General features: G+C 44.0%; 1 long non-coding RNA gene across 1 annotated transcript; it reads left to right on the forward strand.

Annotated features, from left to right (window-relative positions):
- The first annotated feature begins 5052 nt into the window (after positions 1-5052).
- LOC103692863 (uncharacterized) lies at positions 5053-18984 on the forward strand. The gene is made up of 4 exons (XR_595794.3): positions 5053-6732; positions 13793-16206; positions 17467-17601; positions 17780-18984. It is a non-coding gene; the product is annotated as an uncharacterized LOC103692863 (long non-coding RNA).
- Positions 18985-20075: the final 1091 nt, after the last annotated feature.

Consider the following 20075-nt stretch of genomic DNA (forward strand, 5'->3'; position numbering starts at 1 on the left):
CTTCCTTCCTCCTTCCTTCCTTCCTTCCTTCCTCCTTCCTTCCTTCCTTCCTTCCTCCTTCCTACCTATCTTTCTGAGACAGGATTTCTCTGAGTAGCTCTGGCTGGCCTGGAGTTTGCTCCGGAGACCACCGTGGCCTCAAACTCAGAGACCTCTGCCTGCCCTTGCCTCCTGAGTGCTGGATTAGAGGCATGCAACACCATGGCCTTCTTTGTCTTTTCTAAAGGGTTAAATGAAGTCATATCAATACAGTCTGTGGCATGTGTTGGAGGCATACATTTCTCAGAAAACCGATTTCTGGAAAGATGGCACTGCCTAGTTGCAGGAAACTTACAAGGATATGTTTTTACTGTTTCTAGAAAAAAAGAGGAGGTTATATGATTTCTGGAAAGGAGTCAGGGAAGGAGAAACAGATGCAGGGTCATGACTTAAAACTGATCTTCCAGGAACTGACAAGAGCCACTCTGCATGGAGAGCACTGATCCGATAGAATCCTCAGCTTCATGTGCAGGGGGTCTTTATGCCCTAGTACCTCTGCCTGAGATTAGAGACAGAATCCTCACAGAGGTCAGTGACTTAAGATGAGGCCATTGAGAGGGCCCTAATCCAGTTTGACTGCTGTCCTTGGAAGAGAATTTGGATGCCGACATGCACAGAGGAAGGCCTTGTGGGAAAACGGAGAGGATGCCACCTGCAAGCGGAGGACAGGAAACCAGCGCTGCCGGTACCTTCATCTTGGACTTGGAGCCTTCAGAACTGCAAGAAAAAAAGCCAGCGTTTCCACACTATTCACAGCCACGTGTGGCAGCCCAAAGCAAAGTGCTAGAGTGGCTGAGGAAAGCCCAATGGTCTGGCCAGTGCCAGTGCCTCAGTGTCTGTCTCTCCTTTGGCCATTCTTTCTCATTTGTCTGCCTTAAGCTCCCCAAAGTGAAAGACGTTGAGAATTTATTTATTTACTGATTTTTGGGGTTGATAAACGGAAGTGAGTCTTCGCCCAAAAGGTGGGTCCTAGTAAGCTATGTGAGTCCTATACTCCCTCGAGGCAGCCTTGGAGGGGTCCTCAGTATCCCATTTTCTCCTTTGAGTGAAAAGAACCATCTAGGGTTTACCAAGGATTGTAAAGGCAGGTAGTTTCAATAGGCATCAAATAGTAAATATCTTGATGGCTAACCCTTTCAAAGACTGGTCTCTGGCTGTCTCCTCCAGCAGTGGAGCCTGCTACTCCCGGGCATCGTTTAACTGTTTGATGTTGTTGGTCTTTGGGTCTAGTGACCCACTTCTGCTCTGGCCTGAAAGCTTCAGTCAGCCAAGAGGGGACCTCTGGAGGCTTATTCTCCTGCTAAGGAGACTAACCCCAACCCCCAAGTTTACATCTACTGAGTAAATATTTGCTCCCTTTGACTTTACCTGTCAGGTGTATTTCTGTAAGGAGCAGGGGAAATGGGGATTTGCCTTGTGGGAACTGCTCCTTCTGGGATCTGAGATCAATGTCTATTCTCATTCTAAGTGAACCCCTCTTGGGACCAAACTTCCTTGCTCCCTCAGACTTCAGACAGCCCCTTCCACTTCCTGTGAGAGCAGTTCATCACCACAGCTGGTCAGGCAGGAATCCTGAGGAGGAGCCCAGCCTCAGGGGGCAGTGGGAGGGTAAATGCTGTCAGAAGATTAATGATAGATATCTCAAGAGAAGGACTTACACCACACACTGGAATGTAAATGGATTACTTCACACAACTCACTGTTGACCATTTGGTCACCAGTACCTCCAGCCAAGGATTTCTCTCATCCACCATCATTCGCTCGATCTTCCTCCACCCATTCTCTGGCACCCTGGACTCCTGCGTGACTTCTGTAAGGTGTTTGAAATGGGATTCCACATGGAACAATTATGAAAAATTGGTTGATGACACCAGCAAATCCTCTTTGGCCTTTCCAACTACTGTCTACTGGTTAGAGAGTATTGACTAGGAAGTACTTACATCTCTAGGAAAATTATCAATTACTCTATTTTTTTGTTCCCCTTGCCCCTGCCTCATACATCTGTTTAGGGTATTATGTCTGTTTGGTGAGTGGACTCTTCCACCATAGTGAAATTTGTTTGTTTGTTTTTGTTGTCTCTGGTCTTCTCTGAAGTAACTTGAAGCACATGAAAGTAGCCTTTTCAGAACTAACACTGGTGTCTACTTGTCTGCCTCAGTTACGAAGTGTTGGCATCTTCAGACTTCACATGTTAACTTTGTCAACAGTGTAGGTGGGTTCTGTCGTGTGGTCCAAATGACATTTACATTAATCCATTTTCATTAGATACAATTATGATGTTTCGACTTAAGTCTGCCATCCTAATAGTTATCTGTTGCTTTAAAATGTCTTAATTCCCATTTTTGGCTGGAATTGACATTATTTATATATGCTTGTTTCATCCTAACTACAGCTTCCCCTCTCTCCTCTCTTCCCAGTCCTTCCCTCTGCCTCCCCTCTTCCCTCTATCCCCACGTACCCCTCCTCCCTTTCTCTTCAGAGAAGGACAGGTCTCCCTATCAAACACAAGTTTGCGGTAAGTAGGCATCTCCTCTCCTACTAAGTCTAGAAGAGGCAACCCAGTAGGAGGAAAGGGTTAAATACTAAGAATAGAAAGCACCAACCCATGCTATTCCAGCACCAGTGGGCCACATGGCATCTGCAGGGTATTTTCATCTTAATCAGCAAAAACGCCTCAGCCCGACTCACTAAGTTCCCAATTCCATCCCACACTGCTGCTGACTACTCTCTGGGCCCTGCAGAGATCTTGATGCCGTGGCTAGCCACATCAGCAGCCATCCACCTACTTCCCAAGGTGGGTTGCTGCCACCCCAGTCTCATACAGAGGACGATGGCCTATCTCAAGGCTCTCTTGCTGTGGACTCTGCTCACATTCCCAGCAACCTGGTAAAATCAAAACTCAATAAGCTTGTAATTTATCAATCAGATTATATCAGTAAACTCTCACTCCACAAAACGTCCATACAATAAACTCAGAACCGATTGATAATGATATGAACTGCCCACCTAGATAAGACATTGTCCTATAAAAATCCATCCCGTATGAAATATTCATAGCTACCTGTGGCCACTTAAAGCCACACAGATCTGGGTCGTCCTTCTCTGCCTCCATCTTGGTTCTTCCTCTTTCCCACCTTACAAAAACTCTGCTCCTGCCTTTCTTTTTCACTGTCCAATCACAGGCCTTGCCTTATCTTGTGCCTGCATATAGACATCAATCCACAGGGTTCCAAAAGCAGGCAAAAGAGTCAGAGACAGCTACTGTTCCTGTGGTTAGGAGTCCCAAAGGAAGACCAAGCTACATAACTGTAACATATATGCCGGGGGCCCAGGTCAGTCCCATGCAGGCTCCCTTGTTGGTGGTTTGGTGAATTGCCAACTTTTTATTGGTTGCTTTGTTTGAACTTTTTGAATGATGTGTATGTGTCTAGGTGCATATTCAAATATGTCTCTGCAAACAATGCCAGCCAGGACTTTATAATCACATGGTCTCTAGCAATTCCCACCAATGGCACATCTCCTATTGGGCTAACAGAGTGGGTTGTTTGGGAGTATGATTCTGATGTCAGCCAGTCTAATGTGTGCCTTAGAATGAGCTCTGATATAATTTGATCAGCTTCAAGTCACTGTACGTGTTATATTTCTGAGAAAAAAAGGTTTCCCCAAAACAAGAGAGATCTAACTCAGCCCTGCTTGTCTCTAGATACAGTCTCTCTCTTTTAGCTGTCTCATTGTATCCCCGGGCTTCTGTGTATTCCCCTACCACCATGTGCTTGCAAAGGCCTATGGGAGGAGTGGCTTACAGGTATGATTTACTGCATGGCTGGAATTCTTGTCCACTTCTGAGAAGCCGTTTAAGATTTGAAACAGTTTAGTTGGCTTCATCTCATTCCTATGTCTGGAATGTGTTTTCTGGGGTGACCTGAATGTGTGTGTCCTACAAAGTCTGTATAGTGAGCTGAATGGTGGTTCACACCAATAATTCTAGCGCTCAGAAGGCAGATATAGGCAGATCTCTGAGTTTGAGGTCATCTTGGTCTACAGATCAGCCTGATTTGCCAGGGTTACACAGAAACCCTGTCTTGAAAACAAACAAGCAAAGTTCATACATTGAAATGGAATATCCAAGGTAACATGGTTAAAAGAGGTAGGGAAGTGGGTACATCATGAAGATGAAACCCTTAAGGGTAGATTAATGTCCCTATAAAGGAGGCCTAAAGGGGTTTGTTAGTCCCTTTGATGGATAATATTGTCATCCTGACAGTGTCTAGGTTCACCAAAGACCTAAGCCTCTAGATGAGTCTCTAAGAGATTACCTAGGTTAGATTAACTGAGGTTAAAGACCCACACAAAAAGTAGGCACTCTCATTCCATGAACTGGTGTCCCAGACTTTATAAACAGAAAACTAGCTGAAAATCATGTTCATCTTTCTCTGCTACTTTAATGCACATGCAGTGTGGTCAGCTGCCTCATGCTCCTGCTACTATGATGGGCTGTACCTCAGACTGAGTCTGAATCAACCCTTTATTTTCTAAGTGCTTTTTACTGGGTATTTGCCATACCTATAAGTGAGCAATAAGCTCTCTTTGCATTGCTCCTCATAGGAATGGACCGTCACCATACATTGGGTCTGCTGGTACCTTGATGACCTTGACCCCCATATATATTTATACATACACCCATGAAAGGACAAAGAGTTGCAGAGGGAATCAGCACAAAAGCAAAGGTCTTGAATGCAGATATAGAAGCTGAATTCGGTGTGTTTACCACAGTGCATGGATGGGGGACAAAGGACAACTTGTTTTACATATATATGTCTATGTGTATATATATCTATATATATATATATATGTACACGTGTGTATATTATATGTATATATGTATACATATATGTTAGTATATTAATATATTAAATAAAATATATTTTAACATATGTTAATATATGTTAAACTACCAGTGTAAGGTCTTTAATTCCTAGATGTTGCTGTATGTCCATAGATGGGTATCATCCCATTGAGAGCCATTGGATGAATCCGTCTTTCCTTATTGGATGACTAGAAAAATAGTGAAATATGGGCAGAGGGGAAGAAATGGGACTTCTATAGACTTTAAAGGAACTGGAGAGTTGATAGTTTTGAAGGATGAATCTAGTGTATAATGTCAGAGAACATACACTCATGACAGGAAGAAGGGCTGCCGAGGGAATCAGCAGATTGCAAAGGCCTTGAATGCAGATATGGAAGCTGAATTTGGTGTGTTTACCACAGTGCACGGATGGGGGCAAAGGACAACTTGTGGGAGTTAGTTCTCTTCTTCTACCACATGCATCCCAGGGACCAATGTAGCATTAGCTACCATAGTTAGTCACAGCCTGATTCAGACACAAAGGCTTCACATATCTTTGTTTCCTCAGCAAGGAAAACATGTGAAGAGGAGTCAGCAGATGAACAGTGGTATGAGCTGCTTTCTGACATACGTATTCATATATTTAAAGAACAACTACTTCTTAACTCAAGGAAAGTACCTCGTGGTGGGAATTTCAGGTCGTGGATACCCTTGCAACCACACCCGTGAAGCAGCAGCCTGTTTGATTGGTGTGTTGTTGGCCTGGTCTAATTATAGCAATTATGACAAATGGCTTTGATGTTTGAGGCTGAAAAGGGAACTAATACTTCCTAATGAAGCCGGGTTACATTTGCATGAAAGCAGAGGTGTTCTACAGAGCTATGTGCATTCAGAGGGAGCCACAATTGTATAGCTTTTGACTCCACAAGTCTTGATCTTAGCAAAAGAACTGAAACTATCCTGTCTTTCATCTTTAGTCTGGTTAAAAGATCAAGCCAATTTGTTTTCTGAGTACTATTGCTTTAAAAAAAATAATTGTAGACACTGTCTTGGAATTATTTTGTTTTATATATAACAATTGCTAAGGCCCAGGGTTGGTGAGGTTATCAGCAAAAAAAGACCTTGGAATTTGGGGACTATGGAGGAAACACTTATGGAAAGAGGCTTCCTAGAAATAAAATTACTAATGAGCAACTGAAACTGTGGTTTTTCTCCCCAAGGGACTGGTGAGGTGACCCTATCATAAAGCTCCAACTTTCCACTCCCTACTTTCAATTTCTTCTCACTACCACATCCTCCTTATTATCTGAATCGATGGGGGGAGTTTTAGGTGCAGCCTGAATCCTTCCTGATTTGAGTCAAATAAGAAAAAAGTACAGAAAGGAGATATGGTTTTGAGAACAAAGGGAAACTGACTAAATGTGAGATCTTCAGTCACTGCAGAGTTGGGAGTGAGCATTTTTAATTTTATTATGCTGACAGTTCCTGGAGATAAAAGATAGCAGAGCTTTGCTCCTAGCCAGAGAGTCAATCAGGCATTAAGTGACGTCATCGCCTTGGATTTTACTTGTGTGACTTCCTGCTGAGAAGCATGTCAACAATTACCTGTTGCAGGGCTTAAAAGTATTTCTAACAATAGAAAAAACAGTAATAATGAAATAGACTTCTTTTTTTCTGAGACACAGTATCATCTATTACAAGCTGGCCTTCAATGTAGCAGAAGAGGACCCTGAACTTCTGATTCTCTTGCCTTCACCTGATTGGGATTACATGACCACTATGCCCAATGTATGTGGTGCTATCCATCAACCAAGAACTTCACACATAATGGATGAGCACTCTACCAGGTAAGCCGTGTCTCCAGCCCTGGAGTTGGTAGATTCAAGGTACAAACATTATGAACAGCAATCTGTTATCTGCAGCCCGAAAGGATAAAACTTCATTAGCTACTGGAGGATATTATTTTATTTCATTTTATATAATTTCCTCGGGGTTTAAATGACATGAGACAAGATATATTTCAGCTAAGGCTTTACTGTCTAAGCCTCTATTTTCCATTCATTACTTCCAATGTAGTTGTGATATGATGTCATTTTTAACCAGTTGAGTTCCAGTCTAAGCGTCTTGTTTGCACCTCGGGAAGAGCAGCACTCCCAGGTCGCAGTTAGATGGAGGGTATATCCTTAAATGGTCTGATATTGATTGATTTTAACCTAAGAGAGAATGACTGTTGACATGTTCACTGACAATAATAACATGCCTATGGAGAAAGGTGCTATCCTTTGAAAGCTATTAATAAAAAAGTAAACCTGATACTTGGGAAGACTGAAGTAAATGTCAGCAAGCATTTCTACAATTAATGACAGTTATGTTTTTAATGTTAATGCCATTGGTCAGGAGAGCAGCCATTGGTTAAGCTAAAGAATGAAACCTCAAATACCTACATGGAGTTGGCCTATAACTGACTGATCATTGGTAGACGTTAACTAGGTCAGGATGGTAATTAAAGATAGAAACATCCATGGAAGTGGCAGTATTAGATGACCAAGTTTTTCCTTTGTTAGTGTTTGTTTTGAATCGGGATCTCACCATGTGTCCCGGACTGGCCTTGAACTTAGGATTCTCCTGCTTCACATCTTAATTGTTCCCAACTTGGAAGACTATCGTATGGAAGGCAGAAGGCACTCTCTGACTATCTAATGGCTTTGCAGGGGTTTTATTGGAGACTGCTTTGTTGGACTATTTGGCAGGCCTAAATACCAATGATAATAATGGTTAACATTTATAGAACATTCACCCCAGCGACCTATGTATATCCACTTATAGGCTCCTCAAATGGTCCTGTGGTGTACCCCCATCTTCAGATGAGAAGACTGAGGCAAATGGTTATAAATATATTGATTACTAGTCCATGGTAGAGCCAGGCCTAGCAGTGTGTTCATATGGTATATACCAGGGAAGATGGGTAGGAACATCAATAAGCGAAGAGACACACACATCAAGTGGAGCAGGCTTGTAGAACATAGGATCTTAAGAATTCCCAGAAATAAAGGGTTAGGTATAGTGTATGGGAGAATATGGGGACACCCTATGTGATAGGGGTTCAGATTGTTTGGAGGCAAGAAGAACTGAAGTAGTTAAGGGGCTTGAGTGATGTGACTTGTACTGTAAAGACAGAGAGTCTACCTATCTGAAAGCTCTGGTCACAGTAGGTAGGTGACTAAGGTGTCTACGACTTATTTTATTCTCTCCCTTATGGGGCAAATGTTTATCTTGCCTGCACCAGTCAGCCACACAGGCAGGAGATGCTGTGGCATCTCACCAAAGGGAGAGAGCCGTTCATGGCCTCTGGGTCTAGAGACTTGCTGCATGATGCTGTCTTAGTAAGCTCAGGTCACTTCTCTGAGACTTGTCCCCAGTCTGTGTCTATTGGAACTTATGTTTCTGCAAGAGTTTCAAATGTGGCCACCATCCAAGTGAGTGAGTGATGGCTCTTGGCAGACATAGGAGAGAGAGCCCACAAAGCAGAAGTGTCCCTGCACATGGAAGGGCAATGAGGAGACAGTGACATAGGAAACGCATACAGTAAGGACACTTGTCCTTTCCCATCAGATCCCAGGTCTTTGCCTACTGTCTCATTATTATTATTATTTGTCATCCTTATTTGGCAACAATCTTCCTTTTGTCTCATCAGATTCATTCCCCACCATTCTTTACTCTGTTCTGTGTCCTGGGAGAGAGGTGACGTAGATGGATGACGTGGCTTCCCCTTGCCTTCCTCCAGCTTTACTTGTGATCATCCAGTGGAAAACATCAGCTGAGATAGTGGGGTGGGAAGAGAGAAAACAGGTATAATTATTCCCCCACCAGACTGCTGCTGGCTCACAAGTGATCTGTGGCTCTGTTCTCTGTGAAAAGCCACAGCTCTTGTCAGGTGGCCTCTCCTGGAGCTGCAGTTACAGTCCTGTGTAGGCTCCTGTGACCATTACCCACTTCTCTGTCCCTTTAAGCCTATGAATGATGAATGTGCTGAGATACTTAAACATAACAAACCAATTACAGGACATAAGGTATTGTCAACAAGCTATAGTGCTGAGAATGTTGGAGCAAGAGGAATTATATCTTGGGATTTGGAAGTATGCTTTACTTTTCTCAGAAAAGGCAAGGAGGGAGAATGAAGGAAACACAGAGAATGATCATTGATTGAGCATCTGTTATGGGTAGATCCATTTGCATATGTCACCTTTCTTTACTCAACCAACAGAACTGTGAGATCTGTGACTATTTCTACTTTAAGGATTATAGACTTGACCATGACTATGCCGCTAGTAACTATTACTGCTTAAGTGGCATAGACTAGATTTTATAATATACCTCTAGAAGGGATGAAAAATGGTGTCACTGTCCTATGTACCTCCTAAGAATCAGACAACCTTCCTTAGCACTCCTGGGCTAGAAGAAAGTACAGGAGTGTGAAGCTGGAAAGACAATGATGGAGGCCAGATGCTAGAGGCACTTCTATTTTGGCAGAGGGTAAGAGAGTTGGAAGAGGACTGCATGCCAGAATGCGGAAACGGAAGCCCAGGGAAGGAGGAAAGGGTACATAGAATGGGTGTCTGTGTTTTCTGTTTCTGTAACTCAAGAGCACAGCTTGGGTAATGTATAATTAAGGGCTAAACAGTTCACGGTTTTGAAGTGCAAGAGTTTGGTGATGGCATCTGGTGAGAGTCTTCTTGCTGTGTTATCATGTGGTAGAGGGCATCTCTTGGTGGGATACCAGAGTGCTATCTTGAGTATTCCTTCCTTGTCTAATAAAGCCACTAGTACCATCATGGGTGCTACTCCCATGGCTTCATCTAATCCTGATTGCCCCCAACCCCAAGTTATGACATGACATTGACATTCAGATAAGGTTTTAAATATGTGAACATTTGGGGTTCACATTCAAATGATAATGTTGAAAATCACCAAATATTAACCCAGCTGCAACTTACTTAAAGCTTTCTCTAGTGTACTCTGCTCACATTCAACTGCATCAGAAAAGCAAGACAGAGCCTTCATGTGCTTTTGTGTTATGGGAACCTCATCGATGTTCTTGGATGCCCAGGATTGCCACACAGACTTTGTTTATAAGAGCTTCCTATGGAGAGGAAGTCGTGGCTCTGTAGAGTCAAATGTCAAGAACTGGTCTCAAAGATGAAATCACAAACCTTTCCCACTGTTTTTGATGATAACATTTGATCTTGTAATTTTGTGGTAGAGAGGAGCAGTGGTTTGGAATTGGGTAGAAGCAGGTCACAATTCTAGCTTGTCTGTTGTGGTTTGAAGGCTCCTGTGTTGAACACTTGACCCTGGTTGTTGATGCTGTTTTGGGAGACTGTAGAATCTGGAAGACATGGAGTGATATTGGTGAAGGAGATCATCGGGAGTGGGGGTCTTCAGGTTTCACCAGTCTTGTGAGTATGGCCTGCAGTTTCAGCTTCCAGACCCGCCAGGATGTGACTAAAGCTCCACCCAGCACCCACCACCATGGGACCTTCCCTGTTGTGATGAACCAAAACCCTTTTGTAACTGTCGAGCCAAAATACTCCTTCCTCCAAGTCAGTGCTTCTCAACCTACCAAATGCGACCTTTTAATATAGTTCCTCATTTTGCTGTGGCCCCAGCCCATAACATTATGTTGCCACTTCATAACTATAATTTTCTGCTGTTATGAATCATAATGTAAATATCTGATATGTAGAATATCTGATATTCGACCTCTGCGAAAGGGTCATTTGACCTCCCAACAGGGTCATAACTCACAGGTTGAGAACTGCTACTCTAAGTTGTTCCTACCCAATGTTTGTCATACCAACAGGAAAAGTAACGGAAACAAAGCTAGCTTATGGATGCTATATAAATGAAACTCCAAGGAACAAATTAGAAGACAGTTTTCTTCACAGTCTGAGAGGAAGCCTAAGACCTCACCTTATAGAAACTAGGACAACCTTGTTATTAACGTATACTCCCTAAGATGACCCTTCCAACTGCGAGGTCCAGTCTGGTCCTTACTTCATCAGCGTGGCAGACAGCAGCATGGAGGGAAAGGGGTAAAGTTGGTGAGAGGGGTGCTTTCTCTAAAGGCAACTCTGACTGAGTGTGGTCATATGTACCTGTCTGTATTCTAGCACTTGGAAAGCTTAAACGGAAGATTGCAAAATCAAGGGCCTGGGCAATTTAGCACAACTCTGTCACACACTAAAACCTTAAAAGGGCTGATCATGGTCAAGGATCTGGGCTCAATTCAGTACTTGGGTGTGGGGGTTGGGGGTAGAGAGAGAGAGAGAGAGAGAGAGAGAGAGAGAGAGAGAGAGAGAGAGAAACAAGAGAGCTAGGAAGTTACCCATGCCATTTCCCCTCATAACCCCTTATCTGGATCTCAATCCAATATCTACATCTAGCTACAGAGAATTTTGGAAAACATAGTCCTATGAATAAGGCAGCATGTGCCTGGTCCAAAAGCGAGGCTGAAGCACCATGCATCCAGCTGTATGGCCTTGATCTGGAGTATTAAAACAAGGTAAATAACTAACATCAGACATGGACTTGATGTATGTAGGCCTTCATAGAGATAGCGTTGGTAGTGGCCGGGCACAGCACAGTGCATGCCTTGCCTCAGGCTTGCTTTTGTTTTCTTCTAGTGGGTTTATGTTTAAATCTTCTAAAGGTCTTTCTAGCTAGGGTTTAGGGACCAAAATATTACTTTATAACAGGGTAGAGGAGAAGTATACTTCACATTATTCTTAGCAATGACAATGGTGAGTGTTGTGGGATCTCTGAGAGTTACCAACCCTTGCTCTCAGCTCTTGGTGAGCTTAATTTGTGGAGCTATGGTGCTGGATGATTGATTAATGGTCACCAAAACTACCCTGAATCAGTGGCTTCCAGATTACACTCCCAAAGAAACAAGAAAACAAGGCATGAGCTGTGAAAGCATAGATTCATTTTCAAAAGTGAGAAAGTGCTTCAGGGAGTTGCGGGGTGGGGGTGGGGGCTCCCACATTTCACATTGCCTTGCCTAGTGTTCTTTTGTGAGTCTGACAATGGGAACTGGATGGAGACTGAGGTTATTGTTATTGATATTGGTCATTGTTTAGTGTGTGGAGGACAGTAATGAATACACACACTTTAAAACAGGTCTTTTTGGCCCAATAGGAGAGCTGATCCAACTAGAGGAGTGGGCTAGCTCATGCTTTGCAGGGCCCTGTCCTTACTGTCTAAAGAGAGTTCTCTCCTGACCCACGAGGACCATGGATTGGAGATGGGGACAGAAGTTGGTCTCACCCTCTGCTGCTCACCACCTCAGCACCTGACCTCTTTTGTCTCTCAACTACAGCCACCCATTTTCCATCCTTTGAGGTCCTCACCGGGTGTTCCTTATCACCGTTCTCTATGCCTTGGCCCCTGTCCAGCCCACCAGAGAAGTAGCCATACTTACATTGAAGTTAGCAATGAATTATTAGTAAAGGAGACTTTTTGCAATTGCCCTTTATGACTATCTGGCTTTACAAGGTCGGGTACTAGCCACTCAGTGCAAGGACAGAAAAAAGTGGAGAACCTTGCTGGACTGAGAAGCCATTTGCCCTCTGATATAGCTGATCTGTTTTAAGAGAACTGTAAAACATACACAGTTGAGCAAAGCTACTGGACCTCTGCGGAGGGTAATTGGTTCTATGGCTTATAAAATGTCAGTGGTTTGTAAGCCCCCAAATATTCTGTTGTTTTCCAATAGCCACAGATTTGCTGAGCTTCCCCCTTCAAAGTCTGAGATCATTGGCTAAGAGTGGACTGTGAGCCAACTACTATCACAGTCAGCTCTTCACCTGCCTTCCCGGAATGATATTATCAACTGTTTTGTTGAAAGATCAAGGGAGACCAGTTGTCCTATTGGGACCTCAGACTTCAGTGTGGTTCTCATGCATTTCTGGGCATGGATTCCCTGCCTGGTTCCTCCTTATGGAAAAAATGTATCTGTCTAACACAAGCATTCCATCTGGCAGCAAACTCAGGGCCCATGGTAGTTGAAACATGCATATATTTTAAAGCGACAGGGGCCCCATGCTTTTCTTTTTGGCTGTAAATCATAAATGTCAAAGCTGCCAGGATTTCATTTTTGACCCACAGAGAGATGCTAATGAAAGCTGTTAAGAGCCAATGAGTTTTCTTAATTTCCTTTGCTCTTTCTACTTTCCTCTCTCCCCTCTCAGCTCCCCCTTCCCTCCTCATCTTCATCCCCCATTTCTGCTCCTCCTCGTCCTCCTTCTTTTCTTCTTCAGTATTTAGCTTTAATCTTTTTTACAGTCCAGTTGTTATCCCCCTCCTGGTCTGCCCTCTGACAGTTCCTCATCCCATAGTTCCTCCTCTGTCTCCAAAAGGATGTTCCCCCCTCCCACAAGGCCTCCCCACTCTCTGGGTCCTCAAGTCTCTTGAGGGTTAGGTATGTCTTTTCTCACTGAGGCCAGACAAGGCAGTCCTCTGCTGTACATGTATTGGGGGCCTCATGTCATCTGGTATATGCTGCCTGGTTGGTGGCCCAGTGTCTGAGAGATCTCAGGGGTTTGTTGAGATTGCTGGTCTTCCTATGGGGTTGCCCTCCTCCTCAACTTCTTACGGCTCTTCCCTAATTCAACCATAGGAGTCCTTACTTCAGTCCATTGGTTGGTTGGATGTAAGTATCTGCCTCTGTCTCAGTCAGCTGCTTGTTGGGCCACTCTGGGGGCAGCCATGCTAGGCTCCTGTCTATACACATTCCATAGCATTGGTAATAGTGTCAGGCCTTCAAGTCTCTCCTTGAGATAGGTCCCAATTTGGGCTGGTCACTGGGCCTCCTTTTCCTCAATCTCTTCTCCATTTTTGTCCCTGCAGTTCTTTCAGATGGGAACAATTCTGGCTCAGAGTTTTGACTGTGAGAGGTCTACCCATCCCTCCACCCGATGTCCTGCCTTTCTACTGGAGGTAAACTATACAAGTTCCCTGTCCCCACTGTTGGGCATTTCTTCTAAGGTCCCTCCCTTGGAGTCCTGAGAGTCTCTCACCTCCCAGGTTTCTCGTTTTCTTCAGATGCATATATCTGAAGATATATACAAAGTCAGGTTTTTGGAGATCTGCTGTGAGCCGATGGCTGCAGGTCTAACTAACCGCTACTTTTTTCTCCTGAGGGTAAACTTGCTTTGTTGCTGGGTTAAGGGAACCAGAAAGACTCTGTTCCTCATTGGCTGTCTCAGAGAAACGGCCTTCACTTGACAATTATCACTTTCAGAGAAAAACTTGGGTTGTGCAAATGGAGTCAGTGTTCCCGATTCCTTCTGGAGCAAGAAGTCCCCATATAAAACGAAGGCCACTGTGGTTTGTGTACAGAATGAACACTGGTGCAGCATGTGTGTGGCTTCCACAGCTTTGGAATCTCCTTTGGTGATAGGAAGAGTTGGTGCCTGGAGGTACAGTACCAGCCCCTACCTTGAGCCTTTCATCTTTGTACGTTACATCTGAAATCTCAGGAACTAACTCAAATTAAATATAATCATTATACTTGACCCCAACCTGTTGCTAGGTGTGGTTGCAGAACTGCTTTCATTTCTGATAGATGCCCTTTGATAATGAAGTAACACAACCTTTCCAGTTGTTAGCAATGCTTTTCCACAGCTGCCCTCAGGAAAAGGTCCTGCCCAGCTCGGCAAGCATGCTTGTGTTTTGTATTAGTACTTGTCCATAGAAGGAGGAGAGATGTAGACAGGCAGAAATCTTATACTTAGTCAGAGCGAAGCCAACATGATCCGGTCCTTCTCACCCCATGAAGTCAAAAACCCAGGGGACTGTGGCCCTGTCTTTTCATGGTTCGCCTAGTAGAAAGAAAAAAAAAGGCCTCATTTTCTCAAAAAGTGCAAAACAAGATGTCTAAACCTTCAAGGTAGAAACTGGCATTAGCTAGTATTTTATTCTGGGAACAAAAACAAAAACAAACAAACAAACAAAAAAAGAAAACCAGACCATTTTTCTGTAATGTGGTAAAATAGTTCAACAAAGTATCAACTCCTGGGTTGGAGAGAAGCCCTGTGCTTTTGTTGATATTAATATCTTAAGCATGTAGAAATATTTATAATTTAACTTTAAGGGGGAATGAAAACAGAAAAATGTTACAAACCCATTTTATAAAATCTGAGAAAAGCCCACCTATTGTTAAAAAGATTGAGGGGTGGGAGAGAGCCCAGCTTGTAAAGCGTTTGCTATACAAGCATGGGACCCCAGTTCAATCCCCAGAACCTGCTTTACAAAGCCTGCTGTGGTATCCCAGGCTTCTAATCCAAAAACTGGCCCAACTCCAGACCCAATGGCTGGCCAGCCAACCCTGCTTGGCAAGATCCAGGCCAATGAGAAACCCTGTCTCAAAAGACAAGGTGGACAGTGGGTGAAAAATGACACCTCTGGCTTCCACACGATGGGTGGACACACCCGTGTGCATCTGCCTCCTTTCCCCTACTCACAGTCCCATGAGGCTTGAAGGGCACAGGAAGACATTTTCTCTGAATACCGGCATCATTTACTGGTAATGATGGCCTTTTCTACTCCTCACTTACTCTTTATTTTTACAGCGATGGAACTCTATTCCTTTAGGAGAAAGCTCTTGTTTATTCTGAGAATAAATATTGTCCATTCTAAGACTGCACAAATGAAATAGTCCACGAGCTTCTCTGCCAACAGACATGAAACAGGAAAAAAAAGATGTCGCTTTGGGAAAGAGCAAGTTTGAATATTATCTTCCTTTATCCTAAAGGTCAATAAGCTCCTTTTCTAAAGAGCCAGGCAGTAAGTACTTTGTACTTTGTGAGCCACACACTGCCCCAGGTACAGCCCTGCTCTGCCATGGAGGTGCCCAAGTGGTGACACATACTGAGTGAGTGGACATGGCTGTGTGCTGTGACTGTGTGAGTGGACAATGAAATCTGAATTTCATAGGTTACAAAATAGTTTCTTTTAATTTTTGTTCCACACTCTTAAAGACATAAGAATCATCTGTAGGTGGGTCTTACACACCAGAAGACAGTCCTCCAGTCAATTATTCTCTACTGTATACTTGTATGTTTTCCAGAAATTTTAAATTTGAAGATGCCTTTTCTTACATTTTAGTTTTAATAAGCTTAACACTGTTATTTTTTTTAAACTTTTTGTTTGTTTTTGTTTTGAGACAGGATCTCTCTATGTAACACCCTGGTTTTCCTGGAACTTGGTAGACCAGGCCTCAAACTCGCAGAGATCCATCTGCCTCTGTTCTGGGATTAAAGGTAAGAGCTACCACACTTGAAATAGTGTCAAAAAAATGTAATGATTGCATGAACGCAAGTCACTTGTATTATAAATCGGGTTCTGCTGCTCTGGGATTCTGCATCTATGGGGTCAAAGTCTACCAGAGGTCAGAGTTCAAGTCATTTGAGGAAGGGAAAGGAGTTCTTATTGGCCACCCTGGCAATGCCAGTGGAAGTTAAGGCACCCAGAGCTGCAGTGACTTGCAATGGTTCTAGGAACTTTTTCTGAGACTTACCAAGACTCCAGTGTGAAGAAATCAGTCATTCTCCTCTGGCCACCACAAGGTCAGAGCTGGGGCATACATACCCCACCCCCTAGTATGACTCAGAAGGAACCTCGCAAGGTTATCTCTTGGGTCTAGAGGAGATGTTGTTACTAAAGGAAGGGGTGTGTGGAGAGGAGGCCCTCTATTCAGCAGTAGTAATTTTGTGGTCTTTCTGAGTACCTGCTGTGGTAAAGTGTGGTAATTCTGGGGTGGGGACCGTAGGGTTAGACCCTGCTTGTTTTTTCAAGTGTAAACAGACTGTTTTGTTAAAGGTTTTCTTGTTCCTGGAGACAGTTTTTGTTATTGTTGCTTTAAAAAATATATGAAAGGTTTTTCTGTAGTGGTCTTTAGCAGCCTCACTGTCTAGTTCAGTAGCAAACACAAGAACAACACCTCATCTTGACAAGACAGCACTAGCTGAGGAGACAGGGATAGTGCCGTCTGAGCCAACGACACAGCTCTGGGACTGAAGGCCATGAACAGTCTAGAGCCTTAGAGCCCCCACCACATTTTATTTACTATCCATGCTTATGATTAGACCCACATGACACCCTTCAGGGCTGAGGGATGTCAGCAGAGTTCAGTACAACTTCACCATGACACTGATGACTTCAAGGTTTGCTTATTAGAAGAGGGCTTCACTTGGGTGACGTTTTATTAGTGTGGAGAAGTGTTTCTTAATAAACCACACTTTACAGAATGAAAGCATGGCTACAGATATCACATCTTGGCTGGTGGCACGAGGTCCCACAGTGCAAAGGGACACTTTAAAAATCATGAGCATGGGGTTGGGGATTTAGCTCAGTGGTAGAGCGCTTACCTAGCAAGCACAAGGCCCTGGGTTCGGTCCCCAGCTCTGAAAAAAAAATCATGAGCATGAGGTGAAACTGGTTCACTGCTGCTTCAGAGGATCTGCCTCTGAGCATCTCTGAGGTGAGGGAGCTCCTGACTGTCTCTGAATTCCTCTACAAAGCCATGGAGACAGCATCCTGTCAGGAGACCTGGGCCGGAGTAACGCCAACACCTTAGTGATCCAAGTCATCACGGGTGGACTCCTGCAATGACAGATCTGTTGCTATGTTCCCTGCTAAACCAGCAAGGGTCACAGGTAATCACACTGAAAAAATGTGCTAAGGTACCCCAGAGTCCCCAGTAGGAGGTGTGCGCGTGTGTGTGTGTGTGTGTGTGTGTGTGTGTGTGTGTGTGTGTGTGTGTGAAGGGGAACAGGGATAGGGTGGGGAGAGCATAGGCTATTACGGTGACTTCACACTTGGTCCTTATCTTAGGGTTTCATTGCTGTGAAGAGACACCGTGACCAAGGCGACTCATATAAAGGTAATCATTTAATTGGGGGTGGCTTAACAGTTTCAGAGGTTCAGTGCATTATTATCATGGCAGGAAGCAAGGGAGTCTGCAGGCAGACATGGTGCTGGAGGAGCCCAGAATTCTGCATCTTGACCCAAAGGCACTCAGGAGAGGACTCTTCTGCACTGGATAGAGGCTGAATATGGGACCTCCAAGCCCACCCTGCAATGACACACCTCTTCCAATAATGCCACACCTCTAATAGTGCTACTTCCCACTGGCCAAGCGTATTCAAACCACCACAGGGCCCTCTTAGGTCAAGCATAATCAGATGGCCAGGAGAGAGCCACGGTCCTTGCTCCCTGGCAGAGATGAAGAATATTTCAACTATGAAACAATTTCAAACTTGTCTCTGAGGCTATTTTGTAAGTAGTTGTTGCTGGAATCACAAATGGGAAAATTGTACTTGTTTGGCAGAAAAAACAGTGGTTTTTGTGGGGTGGTGGCTTTTTGTTATTTATGTATATGAGCTTCATTTACATGTACACCTGCACGCCAGGACATCAGATCCCATTATAGATGGTTGTAAGTCACCCTGTGGTTGTTGTTAATTGAATTCAGGACCTCTAGAGAAACAGGGCAGTCAGTGTTCTTAACCACTGAGCCATCTCTCCAGCCTCCAGGGTTTTAATTTTAAAGCAGGGTACCCATCTTAGTCAGGGATTCAATAGCTATGAAAAGACACCATAGCCACCACAAATCTTATAAAGGCAGCCATTTAACTGGGGCTGACTTACAGTTCAGAGGTTTAGTCTATTGTTATGGGAAACATGGCGGCCTGCAGGCAGATGTGGTGTTGAAGAGGTAACTGAGAGTTCTAATCAGGATTAGCAGACAGCAGGCAGAGAGAACCGACACAGGGCCTAACTTGAGCTTCTGACACAAACCTTGAAGACTACCCCCAAGTGACACACTTCCTTCAGCAAGATGATACCAACTCCAACAGGGACAAGACCTCCTAAAAATGCCAGTCCTCATGAGCCTGTGGGGGCCCTTTCCATTCAAAGCCCCTGTTCCCTTATATTACTCTTCCTGTCGTAGTACATGTTCTCTGGGACTTTTAAATTGGGTGGTAATGACCTGGTAGGGGTGGTCAAAAAGAGATGTGTGTTTGCGCGCGCGCGCGCGCGCGCGCGCGCGCGCGCGCGTGTGTGTGTGTGTGTGTGTGTGTGTTCCCCAAAGTATTTCTAGCTAAATATGATGCCTAGAACATAGTTGGGACACTGTAAGTATTTACTTTAAACAGCAAATAAAAAACATATAAAAGGGACTATTAGGAAAAGTAAAATCATCTTCCAGGGGGCCTGTGGCGGCTGTTCTATGAAAAGCCACACAGAGCAGTTTCTCATGCTTCCTAGTAGCCCAGGGTGATGTGAAGCATTTCCCTCCCAGTCTAAGGGGATGAAGTAATAGCCACTCCTACCCCACCCCAGAGTGGCCCATAGCTAGATATGACTTATTGTCCTCTTCTAGTGAAGATGTAGCTTCCTAGACTCATTGCTCCATCCTGACATCCTCTAGACAGCCTGGCTTCTGCAGGAATGTCCACATTTACTGGAGAGCAGCAGGCACTTCCTGGCTGGCTCCTTGCACAGAAAGGACCTCTGTTTGCTTTGAGAGCACTCAGCCTCCTCCGTGTGTCCCCACTGGTGAGCAAAAAGCCCCAGTACTGGAACAGATATTTCATGAACCAATATTTGGGCAATAAGTTACAATATTGCCAGCCCTTTAAAAAGCAACACTGTTTACTGGATAGTGTTTAAGAAAATAAAATGTCTATCGGGAATTCCTTTTAAGTAGCAGAGAATATACCATGGTATAGTTTTCTTCCTCCTCCTCCCCCTCCCCCTCCTCCCCTCCTCCTCCTCCCCCCCCCTCCTCCTCCTCCTCCTCTTCTTCTTTTTCTTCTTCTTTTTCTTCTTCTTCTTCTTCTTCTTCTTCTTCTTCTTCTTCTTCTTCTTCTTCTTCTTCTTCTTCTTCTTCTTCTTCTTCTTCTTCTTCTTCTTCTTCTTCTTCTTCTTCTTCTTCTTCTTCTTCTTCTTCTTCTTCTAAATATTACACAGTGACCGGGTTCCCCTGGAGAGTGGCGGAGAACTGTTAGGGGTCATCTTACTTTGGAGGTTGTGTTTACACCTTTTAATTCCTGTGTGTACATCCGAGATACCTGTTAACTTGGCTCCAATTTACAAAGAAAAAAAATACAAAACAAAAAGTAAA

The sequence above is a fragment of the Rattus norvegicus genome, chromosome 14, assembly GCF_036323735.1.
Source record: "Rattus norvegicus strain BN/NHsdMcwi chromosome 14, GRCr8, whole genome shotgun sequence".
In the NCBI taxonomy this organism is placed as follows: Eukaryota; Metazoa; Chordata; class Mammalia; order Rodentia; family Muridae; genus Rattus; species Rattus norvegicus.